This window comes from Hakea prostrata, chromosome 10 (assembly GCF_041222555.1).
Source record: "Hakea prostrata isolate BN-2017 chromosome 10, UWA_Hpros_2, whole genome shotgun sequence".
In the NCBI taxonomy this organism is placed as follows: Eukaryota; Viridiplantae; Streptophyta; class Magnoliopsida; order Proteales; family Proteaceae; genus Hakea; species Hakea prostrata.
Window position 1 is genome coordinate 17611292 of NC_142609.1, and position 20836 is coordinate 17632127.

The 20836-nt window shown below is 38.8% G+C and overlaps 1 long non-coding RNA gene and 1 other non-coding gene across 2 annotated transcripts; both read left to right on the top strand.

Moving 5' to 3' along the window:
• The first annotated feature begins 17773 nt into the window (after positions 1-17773).
• LOC149002196 (uncharacterized) lies at positions 17774-18708 on the top strand. The gene is made up of 3 exons (XR_016170125.1): positions 17774-17876; positions 17978-18143; positions 18636-18708. It is a non-coding gene; the product is annotated as an uncharacterized LOC149002196 (long non-coding RNA).
• A 1671-nt stretch (positions 18709-20379) lies between these two features.
• On the top strand, positions 20380-20452 carry TRNAF-GAA (transfer RNA phenylalanine (anticodon GAA)). The gene has a single exon. It is a non-coding gene; the product is annotated as a tRNA-Phe (tRNA).
• Positions 20453-20836: the final 384 nt, after the last annotated feature.

The following is a 20836-nucleotide window of genomic DNA, read 5'->3' on the forward strand; positions in this document are numbered from 1 at the left end:
CTTGAATGTTGTAGATACCTAGCAGCTCGGAGAAAGGTACGCTGTTCAGGTATTTCCGAACACACTCCTTCCGAAGCTCTGGCTTTATATGCTCGGGCTTGCTAGGGATCGCCAACTTCAGATGTTCTTTGAGCTCCCTACTTTTGAATTCAAGCCTGTCACCAAACAACGTGGCAGCTGCTTTTTGCTTCCTCGCCTCGCGCTCGGCAGCAGCGGCACGAAACTTCGAAGCTTCGAGGGCCTCCTTGAGGGAGATCACTTCTTCCTCATGCTTTTTCTACAGCTCCACGGCAGCTGCAGTCAGCTGGTCTATTTCAGATTTGGCCTTGGCCAAATTCTCTTCACAAGTTTGCAGCAAGGAGCTGGTGCGACCAACCCGGCTCAATGCTTCCATGTGTTGATAAAAGCTCAACACAGCATTCCTGGGAAGGCGGAAAATATCAGAAGAAGTCATAAGAAATTATGAAAAAATAAGTAAGCAAGAAGACCGGTACCTTGTAGATTGACTAACAAGGGAGATGTCATCCAGGGCTTCAAATTCCTGGCGATCAGAAGGAGCAAGACTGAGGGAGCTCCACTCTGCAGCTTTCTCAGGATCCCGAGTCACCCTGTCGGTCAGCTTCAGAGTCCATTGGGGGGTGAAGACCTCCTCACAATCCGTTGAAGCTTTGGATTTTTTATTGGAGGAAGCATCAATTGTGTCATGCCTCCTTTTGGTTCGGGCGGAGGAAGAGACATTGGACCTCTCCACCATCGGTTTTTTCCCTTTACCCGAAGCATCAGCCACGGGCCTGATATTCCTGATACCCCTATAAGAGGGGTCGGGAGAGGGAACAGAAGCCTCTTGATCTACGGTCAAGGCTCTGGGCGATCGTTGCTCGGCTGTCACAACGGCCCTAGCGGCCTTCACCCGCAGGCTCTCAGGGTTCATTTTGGAGGCACTGCAAAGAAAAATGACAAGAGTTAGAATTAAAGACATATCACTTCAGTAAAATTAAAGGATGGTGGTTAGAAGCTCACAATGAGCCAAGCCCCAGTACTGAAGAATGGAGTTATACTCCACTTCAAGTCCATGTATCTCTTGATACCATGGAATGGATTTGATCTTCCTGACAGCTGCCTCGTCTTCTCTGGATAAGGGAAGGCCTCGGTTATTCTCGGAAGAAGAAGTACACCTCCAGGCGGTTGGGAAGTTAAGATCTGATGGAGGCGCTCGATAGAAAAAGTATCGTTCGCGCCATCTTTTGTGGTTAGAAGGGCAAGTTCCTTTAACAAGGATGTTGCCCCTCCAATCAAGTTCAGCCTTATTGCGTTTGGACAGAAAAACCCATCCGGGAGGATGGGAGATAGAAAGAACATGAAAATGTACAAAGAGAGAAAGAGATGGCGTAATGTCAAGTTCAAAACACAAACCCAAGAAGCCGACGATGAGACGCCAGCTATTGGGGAGGAGCATTCCGGGACAAATGTTCCAATGATTCAGAACTGCGGAGAACAAAGGATTAAAAAAGGGAAAGCGAACCCCGCTTTCCAGTGCATCTATATACAGAGAAAATTCACCCGAAAGGGTTGAATCAACCCTCTCATCAGGGTGGGGAACCCTAACCTGATAAGAGGAAGGAAAATCAAAATCTTGGATAGCTGAAAGAAGGGTTTCCTCATTATAAATGGAGGGAACAGAGCCAGGTCCACCATCGGACCCGGAAGTTTGAGGCTGCCTAGAAGACTCGACAATCTTGGAAGATCCAGACTCGAGAAGGACAAGAGAAGTTTCGGTTTTTCTTTCTAAACCTTTTTGAGAAACTTCAGCAAACTCGAGCCAGATGACATTTAGGGTTTTGTTATCACTATCCGACTGTTCGGGAGCAGGAGAAGCAAAAGCCTCTTCGCTATTACCAAAGCGGGTACCGAGAGAAGCCCTATCGTCCGCCATTACTTGTTTCGATAAACTACAAAAAGAAAAAGACCAGTAAACTTACTGATTCAGTGAGGCGGAAGCTTGAGAGCAAGAAGGCGCGAAGCAGACAACAAATGTTCAAATTTCAGACAGGAAGAATGAAACCTACGAAGACAACGAACCGCTTTTAAAACTCCCGCACGAATGTTCAGGAATCTGAACGATCGAGATTGATTCAAAATCAACGATCAAGATTGAAAGACGTTTTGAAAGTTTGAACTCACGAATCCGAAATAGGCGTTCGGAAACCGTCGTTTGGATGACGTGAGCCACGACAGATCAACTGCAAGGAGATACGTGGCTTTACACTCACAATGCTCGAGGAAAAGTGACCACCGCATTAAATGTGATATGACATTTAATGAAGCACGCAGAGATTATCACCTGACGACAAACCCAGTTAAAAACCAAGCCCTCGGTATCGACCGAACGCTTGGTCTCGGGGGCTCGTGATACGGAGAGATTATGATCAGACCGGATTCATACCTGGTCCGACCCTCGACCCCGGTCGAGACGGAGAGAACCGACTCGCTCCTAAGCGAACCGGATCCAGAAGAAAGCTTATTCGGCTGCAAGTGTGCCCTAATCCTACTTATGGATTAGGGTAATCACCCTAATGATGGCAGACTCGAATTGACGGCTGCGGATAATCATTATCGAAGGGATAATCATCACATAACCTAAAGGTTATCTCAGGAGTCATCTACTAGTCCAAACTAGTAGAAGTCTATTGCTCAACGGATCTAACGGTTAAGATCCAACGACTACCCGAAGAAGGCTCAAGTCCATCCAACGAAGGAGATTCGAAGGTACACTCTATATAAACCTCACTACCATACAAGGTGAGGGGATCGAAAAGAATACTATCTGAGACTCAGGTTCAGATACATACTGATAGACCTAAACTATCAGCGATCTGCTATCTAGATCACCTTTCCCAGTTCTTCATTCCTTAGCTTTGTGCTTCTAGCAGAGCCGTTTGTGATTAAGTTCATCAACTGACTTAGCCTTCGGAGGTGGACTCCAGACCCCAGCGGTCGGGCCACATCTGACGCTTTCGTTTTGCAGGTCATCACGAGGAAATCTAAGGGCTGAGCAGATTTTGGACGCATCAAAATCGGACTAACATAGAGATCTCCAATGAACAATCCCACCGTTGGATTTGAAGATCAAGAAGTCGTGAAGCTCTCCTCAAAAAATCGGCTCAATCGGACACTGTATCACCATCCGATGAAGAGGTTGATCAAAACTGGACAGAGACCCTCTAAAACGGGATTCTTGAGTTTTCTTTATTTGAATTGGATTCTTTCTCTCGGAACCTCTTTGTGTGTTGCTGTACCATATCAAAGCCCACTTAAGTTGCCAACAATGACAACACCTTCATTTTAGGCCAATGGAACAACAATTCTCAATCTCTCTTCTTAGTGATGGTTGACCACTACAAAAGAAACCAAACTTTGAGATGGTATTGCAATAGTACAACACAGACAAATTGATCTCTCAAAAAAAAAAAAAAAATGAAAATAAGAGGGAATAACCAAGGGACGATGATGCATCAAGCTCAAGACAGAAGCAAATTTGTACAAATAATGCAATGAAAATATGTACCCGTATGTTGCACCAGTCAACTCAAAAAGATGCAAAGGAGTCAAAATATGTACAGAGATATTTTTTCATTCATCTTTGCCTATTTTAAATTTATTTTGTAATAGATCATTCTGGATTTAAAATTAAGATCCAAGACCAAATTTAAGGATTTCAGGAATTTGTCATCAGGGCCATTTGAGAAATCAACGTCAGAATCAGATTTTGAAACCACAAATAATTAAGAACTTAAAGGGCTGGCGGAACAGAGACAAACCGGACACAAAGGGAGAACCCGGGGTGTGAACTCTAGAATCATGAAACCAGAGATTCACCTACACAAAACGGAACAGAGAATGGGAGAGGTGAAACCGAGATCACCCCTATTATAAAATCATTAAACATTAACATTAACCAAAAATATTTTTCAAGATAAACACAAATTTTATCCAAAGATCGCAACCAACGTTAATTTTAACCAGACCGAGATTTGAAGTCTATAGATTTGAAATCTCTAGATTTTTGAAATCTACAGACTCAAGTAACCAAACAGGCCCCCTCAAACCAAGGTCGAATCTATAACGCTAGAACTTCTTCTGTGTCCGCTTTACAGAAAAGAAAGGTATCGTCTGCGGAGAAGAGATGTGAAATTTCCGGTGCCCCACATCCCAATTTTATGCCACTCAGAAGGTTGAGATTTATGTACTCATTAAGTACACGAGATAAAACTTCCATAACCAAAAGAAACAGATAAGGACTTAAAGGACATCCTTGTCTCAATCCTCTATCCCCTTCAAAGAAATTATATGGAGATCCATTCATTTTAATTGAGAAAGATGGTGAAGAGATAAGTGCTTTAACCAGGGAACGCCATTTTTCATCAAACTCAAGGAACTAAAAGAGATTTAAATAATGTTTCTATCCACTCTATCATAGGCTTTGGACATATCAAGCTTTAGAGCAAGAAAACCCTTCTTTGATCTAGAATTTTTCATAAAATGAAAAATCTCATGAGCAATGAAAACATTATCTGTGATTTGTCGATGCTACAAAGGCTCCTTGATTTGGTGAGATAAAACTCGGGAGAAGCGGTTTCAATCTTTTGGCTAAAATTTTAGCTATGATTTTGTAGGAAACATTATTGTTGGTGCAACCTAGAGGGGGGTTGATCAGGTTGTACCTCGTGGAATATACTAAATTCTCGGTTTGATTGCAATTTCAAGGTAAATTAACAATTTAAACGAAATCTAATAAGACAAGCAATCACAACATAGAATTTATAGTGGTTCAACTCTACGAGTCTACGTCCACTCCTCTCTTAGCCTCGAGAGAGTATTCCACTAATGAATCTCTTTCAATACGATGGGTAGAGAGTCAAACCCTTACAATCTTTGTTACGGGGCAAGAGTACCCTTTACAATCTTTGTTCACGGGAAAGAGCACCCAAGTAATCTTTGTTCACGGACAAGAGCACCCAAACAAAAAATTCTAATCAACCTAGACTAGAATTCAATAATCAATTCAAATACAAGAAGTGTTAGATATTACCTAACAAGGAGAGTGACACTTTACCCCTTGTGTGTGAGTGATGCAATGAATGAATGAATCAATAATAGCAGTGCATCAATTAAGACTCCAATGGCCTTCAATAACTCCAAGCTTTGCTTCAACGAACTTGCTTATTAACTTTGGAATATCCCTCTAAGTTGAATGGAGTTGGGAAGACAGTAATGGTGCTAAAACACCAAGGATTGGCTCTTTCACTCGTGAGTAAGTATATGCTTGATGGGGGAGAGGAATAATTCTCAAATGGAGCTGGTTGGGCTTTTATAGACCTCAATTCAATGCCCTCCCCATTTCCCCAATGGATATACAATCTCAGCGAGATTTTACTCCAGACAGTCGTCCGTCTGGCCAGACGGTAAACCGTCTCAAAACTATCCGTTGAAACACAGCTGTTGAGAATATTTGTTTAAAACTAGTTGTTATACTCAAGCTCGGGCCAGACGGTCGTCCGTTTGGCTTGAACTAGCCTAGACGGAATCCCGTCTGCCAGATGAAAATTCTGGCTGGCCTTCTGTTTCTGAGAAACTCAGAAGACACATAACAGACGGTCGACCGTCTGAGCTCTGTTCTGCTGAACAACTTTGGGGCTGGGACATGGCTTGGGTTTTTGGACTTTTTGGTCAACCCTAAGCATTGTACATGTGAAACCCAGCCCTAACCTTAACCCGGATACTCTATTGTCTGTAAGTCCGAAGATGTGAAGTAGAAGTGAAAGTCAACTATGGGCTATTTACTAAAAGACATACTGTTTGACTCCGAATCTATGGAGATTGACGATGATGCCCCATACTTGAAGACAGTGTTGGATTTAGAAAAGAGACTACGCCTTGATGAACAGAAGATTGGTTGATGACCATAGAGCTTGGTGGAATATGATTTAAAGCCATTTTTCCAGGCTAGGTAAGTTATAGTATATGTGTTTAAAGTTTCGTTTGATTCCGAGTAGTGGAAGGCCCTCAAATCCCTGACTTTGGCTTTGCTGTTAGCCTGGTTTGACTGCTTGGGTCGACTGGGCTAGGCTACCCAGCCAATCGACCCAGAGATGCTGAACTCGAGCAGATTGTGCTGTTTAGGTTTTGCTATATATACCTCATGACTTCGTGATTTTAGTATCCCTAGCCTCCAAAACACTTAGAGAACAAAGGGAACTCATCTCCAAGCCTCCAAAAGTGTTGAAGAAGACCTAATCTTGCAAACTTGCAAATTCTCTCTCTTGTTCTTCAATCAAAGGTTAGTATTCAATCTATTGTGTTATTAATTCATTTTTTCTATGATCACTCTCTTCTCTGAACTGAGATTACGATGAAGATGCTGCAACCTTGTAGTCATATCTTTTACAATCTCTTTTCATTCTCTTATGCCATGATCATCTTATTCATTCTTATTCATTCTTAATATGATTCTTATGATTTCTTCTTAAACTATGATCATATTCTTATTTAGATTTATTCTAGCATTATAGATGCCTCTCCATGATTATTCATACCTCTGGATTCCTGTATTCTTGCATCATCTCTAGTTCATCTCTTTCATTCATAGCATGTTTCCAATGACAACCATGATTTTTACCAAAATAGAAAGTATGATTTCAAATTAGTAAGTAATGGTTATAATCATATTTTGATGTCTAAATTATGTTTTTTAGTCTTAGACTACTGTGTTTGACATTCTCTCCAAGTTTCGTAGCATTCCGAATTATATAGCATAGGTTTCAGATCAAAATACTATTTTTGGACTCGGATTTACTCTTGGGCAGATTGACTGGGTCGACTGAATCAATCAACCCAACCAATCAACCCGCAGTGACTGATTGGATTTCTTCGTCCGTTTCGATTCGATTGATGCTCTTTCTTTTAGGACTACTTCCTAATGACTGTATGATGTTATTCTAGGGTTTGTTTGCTAATTTTGGATTCATCATCTTGTCCGTCCGGAATATATTAGAATCTATTTAAGGTAAGGAAAGTTGTTACTATATTAACATAGATTGCATAGATTTAGTTTCTAATTTGGGAACTACTTAGATTTGCTACTGTTATGTTAGATTCTATTTTGATATGAATGTTGTAAGTACAGTAGGATCTTATTTCCTTATTTACTTTATGTACTTAATCATGTATGAATACTTACTCATGTATATTGTACGTTCATTTGATCTTGTCTTATTATACTTTTTCATTTGATGAGATATCTGTCGTGGATGATATAACTGAATTATGATTGTGATTGTTTAGGTATGATTTGGGATTGGTGAATGTCCTTTTGACATTTATGTCCTTGGACATCATTGGGGATAGTATGGGATATTTCAATGATGCCCTTTGACACTTTCTAGGATTATTGGTTGTCATACCTAGGACTTGTCTAGCAGTGTTTGGCTAGGATATTCCTTGTTATATCAGACCCGATTCGGAAGGGTATTGAGACCGAACAACCTGTGGTATCAATGGGGATTCATGGGTGCTCAAGATCGGTAACCAACCCGTGAGGGGACATGAATCACATTGTGGGGGTCATTTATGGGTAGAGTTGCATATGGATAGACTTGGGCTCATGGGCGTTCAAGACTGGTAACCAACACGTAAGAGGACATGAGAGCTTCCCGTTTACTATATGTGCATGACCTATAGGGTTGATGAGTCCGTAGTCTGAGACTATGCTGACTCTAGTGGAAAGGATACCGGAAACGATCGCCCGGGGTGAGGAATGGACGTATCTGGACCTGAGTTGATATGACTATGTAGAAGACTTGCATTGGGCTAGGCTTTACCCTGACATGCGCCAATACTTAGACCAATGGTGATGTGAGAGAGAGGTGACCTAAACTCCCAACTAGGGAATGTCCAAGAGGGATGCAAGACCCAACTACCACCGGCAGACCCAAGATGGCTAAGGGGGAGTGAATGACCTTCCTAAAGAAGTATGGTGCTATGACTTAAAGCATGTTTGCCTATAGAGACCAGCATACATAGAGTTAGACTCATACATGCATTGTCTGTCCCATATCATATCACATTATGCTATGTTTATGCTATCATGTTATTTATGCTATTATGGAATAACTTGCCTTGCTGAGTTTCTTTTGAAACTCACTCCTTTTGTACAATATTCTTTGTTAGATTATTCTACAGGCATTGATGACTATGAAGGAATATGAGGAAGCGCAAACCGAAGAAGCATACTACACGCAAGGTGTTGGCAACTATGAAGATTATGTTGAGGATTACTCGAGTGGTCTTACTTGTTACCAAGATTAGCCCTACTGTGGAGTGGGAGCGTCTGAGCGTGATTGATGAAGTCTATGTCTATGAAGACATTCTTTATAAAGTAGAATAGACTCTAGCTTAGTTTGATTATATCTTTCTTGTCTTTAGAACCAGTTGTATCTTCTTTTGACTTCCGATCTACATTCCGCTGTACTCGTGGAGTGAGATTCCGCCTCACTCTACATTTTGATATATATATATATATATATATATATATATATATTCTATTGGTATCATTTCCGCACTCTGATGATTATTTCGTTACTTAGCTTGATTCATTTAAATAATATTGATAACCTTGATTTAGCCTTGTTTTTTATTGTATTATTGTGAATGTGGGAGGTTGATTTTCTCGATACTGGATCTTGTGGACTGTGGATCACACACTCGGGTATGCCAGATAGGGTACCAGCTGGGTGGATGTGATAGTACACCTCACAAACATGTCCTAGGTCACTCTAGTAACATGAATTACATATGATTGATGCATTTACATTAATGTGTATGCGAGAGTGTCCTAAGCCGTAATTCAGCCTAAGTCTTGATCGTCGTCTTGATCTTTGACTTGATCTTCGGCTTGATCTTGAGCAATGATCTTAATACTCATCTTGACTTTGGTTATCTGTCTAAAATGATTTGATTTGAGTTGAGCTCGACTCTCCGGTAATTCTTTGATCCAGTTATTTTTTCAACGAGATTCACTGTAGTGGTGAGCTGGACAAAACACATCTACATGGAATCATTAGTAGAGTGTTTGTCATTATCAAAACTGATTGGAGACCGATGTGGCAAATGCTGACATGGCATTTCCCAACAATTACATAGACTAATAGGCCTAAAGTCTGATAATTCCCTCGAATCAACCATCTTGGGAATGAAGCATAACAAAGTATGATTTACACCTGGTGGTAGAACTTCATTTAAAAAAGAGGATTTGACAAAATCACAAACTTCACCCTTTATTAAATCCCATAATTTATGGAAGAAAAACACATTGAACCCATCAACTCCTAGGGCCTTAAAAGGACCGAGCGAGAATACAGCTTCTCTTACCTCTTGAAGCTCCAGAATCATTGCCATCCCCCTTAAATCCTCTTGAATAGAGGGAAAGAGACATTTGACAAAATCAGGGTCCAAGGGATTCGTGCTTTGATATATATATTCTTCATATATTCCACGAAAACCCCCGCAACATCCCTTGGGTTAGAATAACAAATTCCATTATCCCAAATTGTCTCAATTTTCCTCTGATGGAGATTTATTTTGGTTGATAAATGGTAAAATATCGTGTTACGATCACCATCCGAGATATATTTATCTCTAGATTTCTGAAACCAAAAATCTCTTCACCATTCAAAGCCCAATCCAAGTGTTCTTTTTTTTGTTGGATCAAACTCCAGTCCGGAATCCTCTCATTCTCCAACACCTCGATTCTCCAGAATCCATACACATGTTGATTCTCTTTCTAGAGCTTTCTCAATCAAGAGTTACCGGTTTTGGATAGACTAAAATGCTGGGATTTTGCCCGGAAGCTGTGTAATTAATGCACTACTCAGGCAGTCAATGGCCAAAATTCACTGCTCGATCCAGATTTAATATGGACCGTTTAATTAATCCACTCACTTAAGTTTTAACAATTTGCATATGGATTAATTAAAATGTCCAAATTTAAATCGGGACCGAGCACTGAATTTAGGCCGTTGGCTACGCTGAACAATGCCATAGTAACACTTTTCCCAAGCGAAATCTAAAATGTTGAGCCATAAGAAACCCTCATTGCCCCCTTTTATCATGTACATGAGAAAACTTGACATGATAAAAAGGGCAACCAAAGATTACAAACCAATAATAAGTTTCCATGGATGTCCTTTTATTTCTTCTTCAAATGCAACTAGACCAACCAAGGATTACAAAGTGCAGCAGTTTCGAAGCTAAAACCAGACATTATTTATTTATTTATTATTAATTTTTTTTTATATGAGGTTCATCCGGGCTAGCTTGCGCGCACCACGATTACATCCTCAAGAGAACTTTTATATAATTAATGTCGTGGATGCGAACTCAAGACCTCTCCTAGGGAGGTTGGGCCTTAACCGCTTTACTAACTGATCATTGGCTAAAACCAGATATTATTGCCTCTGGTTTTGAGTCATGGGGCATACTTCTTTCAATCCCAGCAAATCTTTACCATTAAAAGGGGTTCAAGAGATGATCTCCATTCTCAAGAGTAGTCTCCTTTGGAAAGTGACCAAAAAGGATAAAAAAAATTAATAAAATAAGTCACTAATTTTTTTATAAAACTAAAGTTATTAGTAGCTAATCACGTGACTTTTCAATTTTTAGGTAATGGAATCGTCCATAATTTAATATGAAATGAAAGATTCTCTCCAGCCTATTGAGTCAGACTCCATGTTTTACTCTTTGAAAAGGAAAAAGATTCTCTAGATTTTTTTTTATTTTTTTTTTTGGTAAACAGATTCCCTAGATTTTGTGATCTAGCGGTCCCAATGTCAAGATTCTTCCATTCCATAATTTAACGTAGAATGAAGATTCTCTCCAGCCTATTGAGTTTGACTCCATGGTTTTTTCTTTGAAAAGGAAAAAGATTCCCTGTAATTTGGGATCTAGCGAGTGCCAATGTTAAGATTCTTCGATTCCCTACTCACTTGATCACGTTCCTCCAGCCTTGCACACCATCATATGGAAGATGGAGAATCTTGAATCCAAGATTTATGTGAGGTAGGCATCATATCCAAGGTTTACAGTATCGGTATCAAGTATCGTATCCGTCATATGATTTTAAGAGACGTATTGTCCTGTTTCGAGTATTGTATCGTTCTGACAAATGTATTTTAGTGCAATTTAATAGAGAGATGTATCGAGATGTATTGTTATAAGAGTAAAAGTGTGACTTTGCCCTTGATACCAGAAGTCTAACCCAAATTTTCTGATCCTAACAAATTTACTTTACTACATTGTGAAGGTTTGTTTTCATTATAAGAGTAAAAGTGTCGATAACACATTTTGCCTCTTTCATTACTAAGACCTTCTATATGTAGAGATAAAGATTGAGATGTCTCATATTTCTTTACCATACATTTGAGATAAGAGTCCACCTCTGAGTAGGGCAAGATGGATTAGAGGTGGGACCCTTCTTAAAAGTATAATGAAGATGAGTGAGGAGAGCACAATCCTCTACTCTCCCGAGTATAAAATTCAGAATTCTTTATTACTTCGCAAGCAAAAGATGAAAATCGCAATACATCATCCATCAGAAAAATCATGTCCAGAACACTAATATTGGCTTAGATCTCACTCTAAGTCTAAGTTTTTAAGATAACTAGGAATACTAGATTCATATGATGTAAGAATAGATGATCATGGACTTGAGGGTTTTCTTATAGTCTCCTCATGTTTTTTTAATCAACACTAAGAATCCACTTCGCTGGTCACTTTCCTTCCGCAATGTTTTAATGATGAAATCAGCACATCTTTTACCTGAAATAAATAGTTAACCTCTTCTCATTGGCAATTCTTAATCTTACACAATAATTTTATGCTTAATTTTCTATTTTCATGATTGAAAATTATAAATTAAAACAACATTAATAAACCTTCTCCGACTACATGAAGTTGACTCAACAATATGGATCTTGTCTTCCATCTATCACTATAACTAGGAAAGGGGTAATTTTTATTTTAATCCACCCACCTCAGAGATTTGATCCAGGTTACTTTCAGTCAAAGTAAATGACAAATTGTATTTAGCGATATTGTGAAATCTAAAAAAAATAAAAATTATTAAGGATATTTTTTTTCCGCTAAAAGGATCATTATATTAAGCGAAGAAGAAATATTAAAAATACATCAATTAATACCTTATAAAGAACCAACCTCCCTTACCCGCAACAACTGTGACCCCCAATACACCCTTCCTCACTGGTTCCTACTAAGATTAGAAAACCACTAACTCATAAAACGAAATCTAGGACGTCTAGAGACATCCACATCTAGTTCATTAAGGATTGAAGCTGACCAAGGAATGTTAATATCAGAAGTTCCTGTCCTAGCTGCCGAATTTGTCAAAAAATATGCCACTGTATTAGTTTCACGATAGCAAGTGAAATCTTCCAATCTATAGTCGACAAATATTCTTGTAAGTCTCTCCACATATGAAAGATATACCAAGGTATTTTCTTCTGCTGTATTAAAGTCACCACAGCTTTTGAATCACTTTCTACCCAAAGCTTTGTAATTTGTAAATGCCTTGCCCAACGTAATCCGTGAATGAAAATATCCAATTCAACCTCAAAGCTGGTTTTAATATCTAAAAAAATACTGAAATTGAAAACTGCCGCAGCAACTTCATTTTGAAATACTCCTCCACCGCCAGACCTTGCTGGATTGCCTAAAGAAGACCCATCGATATTTAGTTTAACCCAACCTGCAGCAGGAGGACACCAAAAAAATTCTTGTGGAGGAGCAGCACTAAAGACAGAGAAATGAAGGCCCAGTCTTCTTGCATCCGAAAAAATGGTAGGAGTTATTTTTCTCCCATCCATTTTAAAGCCAAACTGTACTAAGTTTGAAAAAATTAAACCCACCACTTCATCAGTCCTGAAATTTAAAATTTCAAACCAGATTTGATTGCGGACCATCCAAAGAAAGTATAAAAACAAACAACATCCATTAATCCAAGCAGTTTGTAAAGGAGACTGTGAAGCCTGGTGTTTTCAAGCCTTGAACGACTCTACAATCGAATCTTTTATTATCCAGCTATAACCAAACTTTGCCGCAAAAGCCTCTCCACATCCATGTGAAAATGGACAGTGAAGAAAGAGATGTCCTATGTCCTTTGAAGCTTTACCACATAGATTACAACGAGAGACCAGCATAATCCCTTTCCGAGTCAACAAGGCATCAACAGGTAGCCTATCCTAAAAAAATCTCCAACAGAAAACTTGTTGTCTAGGATGCAAAGAAGTCTTCTAAGTACTTTTAGCCCATTCCAGTTGTTCTCCTTTTCTACGATAGAGATCCCATGCCGATCGAAACTAAATTCTCCCCCCCACAGAACCTTGCCAATGGCAAACATCAACAAAACCAGCACAAGGAACAGGATATAACATAATAAGAGAGATAATCTTTTGAATTGGCATTGCCCATTGACGGAAATCTCCACTCCTCTTGCTGTAAACAATCTGCAACAGTCAATTTCAAATGACCCTCTAGAGGAATACCAACATAGACTGCAATGGTAAAATTCCCCAACCACCTGTCAAACTAGAAATTTATATTCTGACCATCTCCAACTGACCACCATTCATTAGCTTGAACAAAACCCCAAACCTTCCTCAATCCAAATAGCAAAGATGATTGCTGCCCATAAATCTTTAAATTTCCCCTTTTGTCCACCATCTTCCCCTTTAAAAATTGAGCAAAACCAGAGTGTTTATGTTTAATTGTCCAAGCCAACTTGCATAAGGAAGCAAAAGTTACATTTCTTAATCTCCGAATGTCCAAGCCAACTTGCATAAGGAAGCAAAAGTTACATTTCTTAATCTCCGAATATCCAAACCACCCTCACATTTTGGAGTACATAGTTTTTCCCAAGACACTATAACCTTCTTCACAGCCTCCATACTCCCTGTCCAAATGAAGTTACGCATCCAAGCCTCTACTTGAGAAATAATAGAGCTAGGCCACCAGTACACTGAAAAATTATGAATCGGCATGCTAGAAGTAACTGAACGTACCAACTCCACTCTACATGCCAAAGATAACAGCTTTCCACACCACCCTTGTAGCCGATTCTTAATCTTGTCTAAAACTAACAGCAATCGGACACGAGTAACTCTTCCTTTAAAAATATCTACCCCCAGATATCGAGTAGGAAAGAGAGCAATTGGGATATTTAATATGTCCACAATTTTCTGTTTCCGACTAGGAGGCACACGTCCAAGAAAAAGCTTACTCTTCTCCCAACTGATATGTTGACCAGAAAAATCTTGATACTTCGATAAGAAATTTTTCAAAGCTTTAATATAACATAAAGAAGCATTTGAAAAAATAAAAATATCATCAGCATACATCAGTAAGGAAGGAACTTCTACTCCCCTGGGACTGGCAAAGTTCTCAATCTACCAGCAGCTATCAAAAAATGAAAGCCCCTGCATAGTACCTCTTCTGCATGAAGAAAAAGAAGAGGAGATAAAGGGTCCCCTTGCCAAAGCCCTTTCTCAACTCCAAAGAATCCAACTGCTCCCCTATTCAATAAAACTGAGATACTAGTAGATTGAAGCATCTCATGAATCCAACCAACCCATCTATTTGAAAATTCGAAAGCCTTCAAGACCAAGAATAAAAACTCCCATGATAGAGTATCATAAGCCTTCATAATATCAATCTTAATTCCCATCCCTCTCCCTCTAACAGAAGAATGTAAAATATTTGTAAGTTCGGAAGCTACAGCAATATTTTCAGAAATCATCTTACCTTTCTTGACAGCTCCTTGCTCCTCAAAAATAAGCTTAGGCAAAAGAGGACTCACCCGAAAAGCCATTATATTTGACAATGCTTTGCAAAAAAAATTCCCCATACATAGAGGCCGAAATTTGTCCAGTGTAGCTGCATTCTCCGTCTTAGGAACTAAAGTGAGGAAACAATTATTTACCCCTTTTAGAAGTTTCCCTTTTCGAAAGAAGAATCGAACTGCAGCCCCAAAATTGGCTGAAACAATATCCCAGCATTTGCGGAAAAAAACTTTCCGGAAAGCCATCTGGTCCTGGAGAACTGTCAGGATCTAGGTTCCATACCACTCTTTTGATCACTTCATTAGAGGATAAACCTTCAAGTAATAAACAATCATCATCCATCAAAACTTTTAGAATCATAGACAACAACTCTTTGACTAAAATATCATTATATCATTTTGGTTTCTTTCCTTTAACTTATCTAGATCTTCAATAGAAGTAAGGGGTTTACCAAAATAAATAAATAAATAAAAAAATAGAGGTATGAGGTACCAATAATTTGTTATTCGAGTAAGCTTCTAATTGAATATGCTACAAGTTGAAGAAAGGAAATCAAAAATTTATAAAGGTATTATAGTCATACAAATAACGATGTATCCTTAAATAATTGTTTTAGATACTATTAAGAGGCAAGAACATAATGTCATTCTCTATATGAGTTGAACCAACCGGTCAAACTAAAAATTATTCTAAAAAATAAATAAATAAATAAAAGAGAACAAAACCATATGATTATCTGGATGACTATCAATCAAATGCAACTTTATAAAAGAGGAATGATCCTCCACCCATTTTCTTTTCCTTTTTCTCCACTTGGTTTTCTAGTAATATAGATATTACATTAGCCAGATGTTATCATAATTATTTATTTTTTTGCAATTAGTTGTTTCTTTTAACAGGAGATGGTGACCACTCGAACTCATGATCTGTTCAATAAAAGGAGTTGTTATTATCAACCAAGAGCTATCCTTCGATTATAAAGAATTAAAGATTATCACAATCATCGTTGAGCAACAACGGAAGCAACATAGACTTTATGGTAGAGAGCCAAAGACTCAATTATAAAAAGGAATAATAATAACAAAATAAAAAAAAATCCTCACCTATTTTCTTTTTCCTTTTCAATTCCATTTGGAATTTTTTGTTAAATTGGATATTACATTAGCCTCAGAATATTATTATTATTTTTATTTTTATTTTTGCGCCAAATAGTTTTTTATAATAGGAAATGGTGACTTTTATATATATCACATGAGAGGCTCTACACAATTATTGTTGTGCAATGAAAGTAACATAGACTTTATGGCAGAGACTCAATTTAAAAAAATAATAATAATAAAATAAAATAAATAAAAAGTGGAGGCTGGTAGCCGGATAGCGACCGGCCAACTAGATTCCATTCCCTCCTCTCCTTTGACAAGAATCTCAGGCTCTCGGCAGAGAAGGCTGTAATCTTGCATAAGATGGACCCCCCACCTTGGGTTCCGAAATACATGGAGGGTTCTTCACTAAAGCTACTGTTTTCCCAAAACTGGAATTTAGTTCTGTTATTTTTAGTGTCTTCAATCTTTGTTATTCACACCATTTTTGGCTGCAATGGCCCAGTAGGAATCAGCCAAAAGGTACAAACCAACAAACCTTGCCTATGGCTCCATTTTACTCGGTTCTCTTTGATGAGCAGACTCAATTGTCACCATGGTTGATTGGTTTTTGAAGTCCTTCATCTGTGCCTTCTTATTTTCTGTCAGCAGCTTCTTTGTATTTGGTTCTTCTTCTTGTTTCCCCAGACCGACTAATCCAATATTCCATCAGAAAACAGATAGGTTCTGGGAATTTGATGAGAAATCCAATAGTTGGGTTGAAGTGGAATTGCCTTTTGATTTGATTTCTTGCATCAATGGCAACTGTACGAAAGTGGGTTCTATTTCTCAACCGGGTAAGAAAGAGGATCTATTGGAAAAAAGATTTGATACTCCTGAAGAAGAGAATTCAGAAACCATGGACAATGACAGAGAGATAGCAGAAGAGGGTCCTGATCAGGTCCTTTTGCCTGTGAGAAGGAGAATTTCACTCACAAAAATATCTGAAACATCTATTTGGGTAACAGGAGAAAGTGGGTCTATCTATGAGAGGTACTGGAATGGTGTTCGGTGGGTAATTGCACCCCATGATTTACCAACATCATTAGGTCCTGCAGTTTCAGTTTTCATTGTGAATCAAACTATTATGGCCCTATCTGAATTAGGAAACCTTTATCAGGTACAGCTCTGCATCTAATTCTAATTTTAGCTATGGAACTAAAAACATGGTAGACATAATTTTTGATAAAATGTTTCCTCATTTCTAGAAATGAGAGAATCACACACTAGTTATATAGGTAAGTTGTAGATTTTGGTCATCAAAATTAATTTAGTTTTCTTCTCTTTTTCTTCCAGATGCAACTCAGTGAAAGTTCACAGCCAATTTGGATTGAATGCACACCTACACTGAAGCACAATCCACATGGTATGGAAACATCAGAACCAACTTCTATCTTGATCAAGTCTGGGGTTGTTTCTTATGATAAAGGGTGAGTAAATCACTCTACATTGTTGTTACAATAGGTGAATCCCTTGAACTTGGTTGTTTCAAGATCAATAAATCTCTAGTGGAACTGCCCACCATACTAAAGCATAGTGGGATCTCTTTGATCAACATTTCTGTTCTATGGTTTCTTTCCAGGAAAGTTTACTTCTCCACAATGGATGGATCATTATTGGAACTTACTGAAGTTGATCCTTGGAGGTAATAGAATTATTTGCTAGTGCACAATTTTAAGATTCAAGTTCAAGCATAGAGCTGAGGAACTGCTTGGAATTTGAAGATGATTTCATTGAACAGGTGGATATATCATGGCAAACCCCCTGGCGCCAATGTTGCAGCCATAGCTGATGCTGCCACCATCAAACCTGATGTAGTATTTACAATAAGGTATCTCCCTGTTCTAGAATAAATTCTTGGTGGAAAAAAAAATATATATATATATATATATATATATATATATATATATAATAGGAGATCTTTTTGTGCAGTTCATCTGGGGATCTTTATGAACTAGATAGGAACTCAAAGCCATCATGGAAGAAACATCTATGGAGCAAAAGTTTTAAGCAACAATTGTTTTTGACACCATCAAAGGGGTGCACTATACATGGCTTGATTGGAACTCATTCTACTTCCTTGTTCCTTTTAACGAAGGTATTATTCTGAAACGTTTATTTATACCAATGTCATATCCATTGCTAAAACATGAAACAAAAACTGAACTATTATGTCAATTTGTAGCTTTCAGCAAGTAATGTTGCCATTAGAATCTTGACATCAAATAGATATGAACCCCTAGATTCCCCTGATTACCACTAACAAGGATTTCACTGGAGTCACAATCCAGAAACAAAAAGTATAAAAGAATATCAATGGAGTCTATTGATTTTGTTCTCCATTGCATATTATGACTTACTTTGCATTGAGTTATCCTACTACACCAATGAAAATTTTATTTTACTTTCCCACAGATCTAGCAAATAGAGTCTAATATGAGTACTTATTGGGCATCCTTGTCTATGAATGAACAAAGTGCACCATGGAACTGTTCAGGATGACCAAGTTAAATTTAAACTGTCAAGTTTTTAAAGTTATTAATCCCGATCCCATGTCACCTTTGTCTGAAAAAAGTTTATAGCTATGCAGGATGGTAATCTGGTTGAGAGGCGGCTGCATCAAAGGAAGTGGGGATGGGTTGTTCATGGAAGTCCAATTTACCACCACTTGACATCCATCATAACAGTTGCACAAGATGATGATTTAAATGAGAAGATATTCTCATTTTTCTTCACTACTTCTGTTGGATCTATTTTTTAATTTCGACTTCCTAGATATTCAGGTGAATGATAATTTAGCTTGCACTTAAAACTAACACTTAAGATTCTTTTCCCCAGGTGGAGACTTGTTGGTAGGGGGAGGTGGTGGGGAGAGAGATGATGTAGGTGTTGACTTGTAGATGTAAGGAGATGGTGGAGGAGGTGACTTGTTTGCAAAAGGAGGAGGCGGGGAGGGTGATGGGGAAGGTGGAGACTTGTAGATGTAAGGAGGAGGTGGGGAAGGTGCTGGTCGAGGTGGCGACTTGTAGACATAAGGAGGAGGTGGGGAAGGAGGAGACGATGGAGGTGGTGACTTGTAAATGTAAGGAGGAGGTGGGAAAGGAGATGGTGGGGACGGTGACTTGTAGATGTAGGGAGGAGGAGGAGAAGGAGATGGTGGAGGTGGTGACTTGTAGACGTAAGGAGGAGGTGGAGAAGGAGACGGTGGAGGTGGTGATTTGTAGATGTAAGGAGGAGGCAAGGAAGGTGATGGTGGGGGTGGTGACTTATAATACTGAGGAGGTTTTGGAGTTGGTGATGTATCACATGGAGGTGATTTGTGCTCCCATGGACGTGGTGAATCCCCCTCCGGTGGTCGATCACTGTGATCCTATTCAGCTGGGTACTTCTTACTGTCTCCAATATTAATTTCTGAGCGGCGCAATATTGATTAACAGCAGTCACATTGGCTGCCATCAAGCAAAATGCTAGAGCATATACTAGAGAAGCCCATTGCCCATTCATCTCCGGCAATAACCCCCGCCTGAAATATAAGAAGATTGCTTTGATCTACAACCTTTTGAGTTGAAATTGGAAGGTGTATCACAACCTTATATAGTAGTTCTCCTCTGTGAAGAGGTTCCATTGTTTCGTGAAGCTTGCAAGCTGGACCTTATCTCAATTCAAATACTTTATTATTGCAGCATTTTTGGAAAAATCATATCACAATTGTTCCAAGAACTTTGTTTCTTTTTCTATTTGCTACCATTTTCAACTCTACAATAAGCATCAGCACGTCTTTCTTCTCTTACCTAACAACAATTAACATTCAATATTTCTGCTGATCATCCATATGGATGCAATTCAGCAAACAGTTAGTGGTTTCTATAAACAAAATCGAAATGATCGAGCTTGCGACCTTGATAGTTTAGCTTGATGGTTTATTCTTTTTTTTAACATTTTCCCCCCTTTTTCCAGGCAATCATGAGGCATTCCTGATCAAATTGAGCTGGTTTTGGGATGGGTAGGTGGGTGTAGACTCGGTTCCATTTGTGTTATATATTTTATTTTTTTGGTTTATAAGAGACAAAATTAAAGTCAAACAGAACACACTTTCCTGTTAGTGGACGAGTCTTCAATATATACTACCTTCCTTCTTTTTCCCCTTTGTGGGATGAAAAAAACGAGATTAAATCTAAGGGAATATGATTTTTTTTGGTACAAGGTATATAATGCTTATGGGTACACCAAATGTAAAATCCAATTCTAAAATCATAAAGTGCCATTGGTCTAGTGGTAGAATAATACGTTGCCACGGTGTAGTCCTGGTTTCAAATCTTGACTAGTGCAATTCTGCGGGGATAGCTCAGTTGGGAGAGCGTCAGACTGAAGATCTGAAGGTCGCGTGTTCGATCCACGCTCACCGCATTTTGTTTGCTCTTTTGCAGTTTTGGAAGACCCCCACTACCTTTTCAAAGCCCATGATCACTCGGGAGCTCACCGCATTTTGTTTGCTCTTTTGCTTGCTCTTTTGCAGTTTTGGAAGACCCTCACTACCTTTTCAAAGCCCATGATCACTCGGGAAGAGTGAAAAGTGATTTCTGCAGTTGCTTAGGGTTCATCGGATTTGAATATTGTAACGTGCGAGCTTCTTGCCATAAGATGTGAGATCTATCAAGTTCATATTTGGTTCGAACATTCCTGCTTCAGCTCAAATGATCATGGGGAGTCTACGTCCTCAAGTTCATATTTGCTCGGACTCTCTAGCTTTAGTTCGGATGATCAAGGGGAGTATTATGTCCCTTGGTAAGC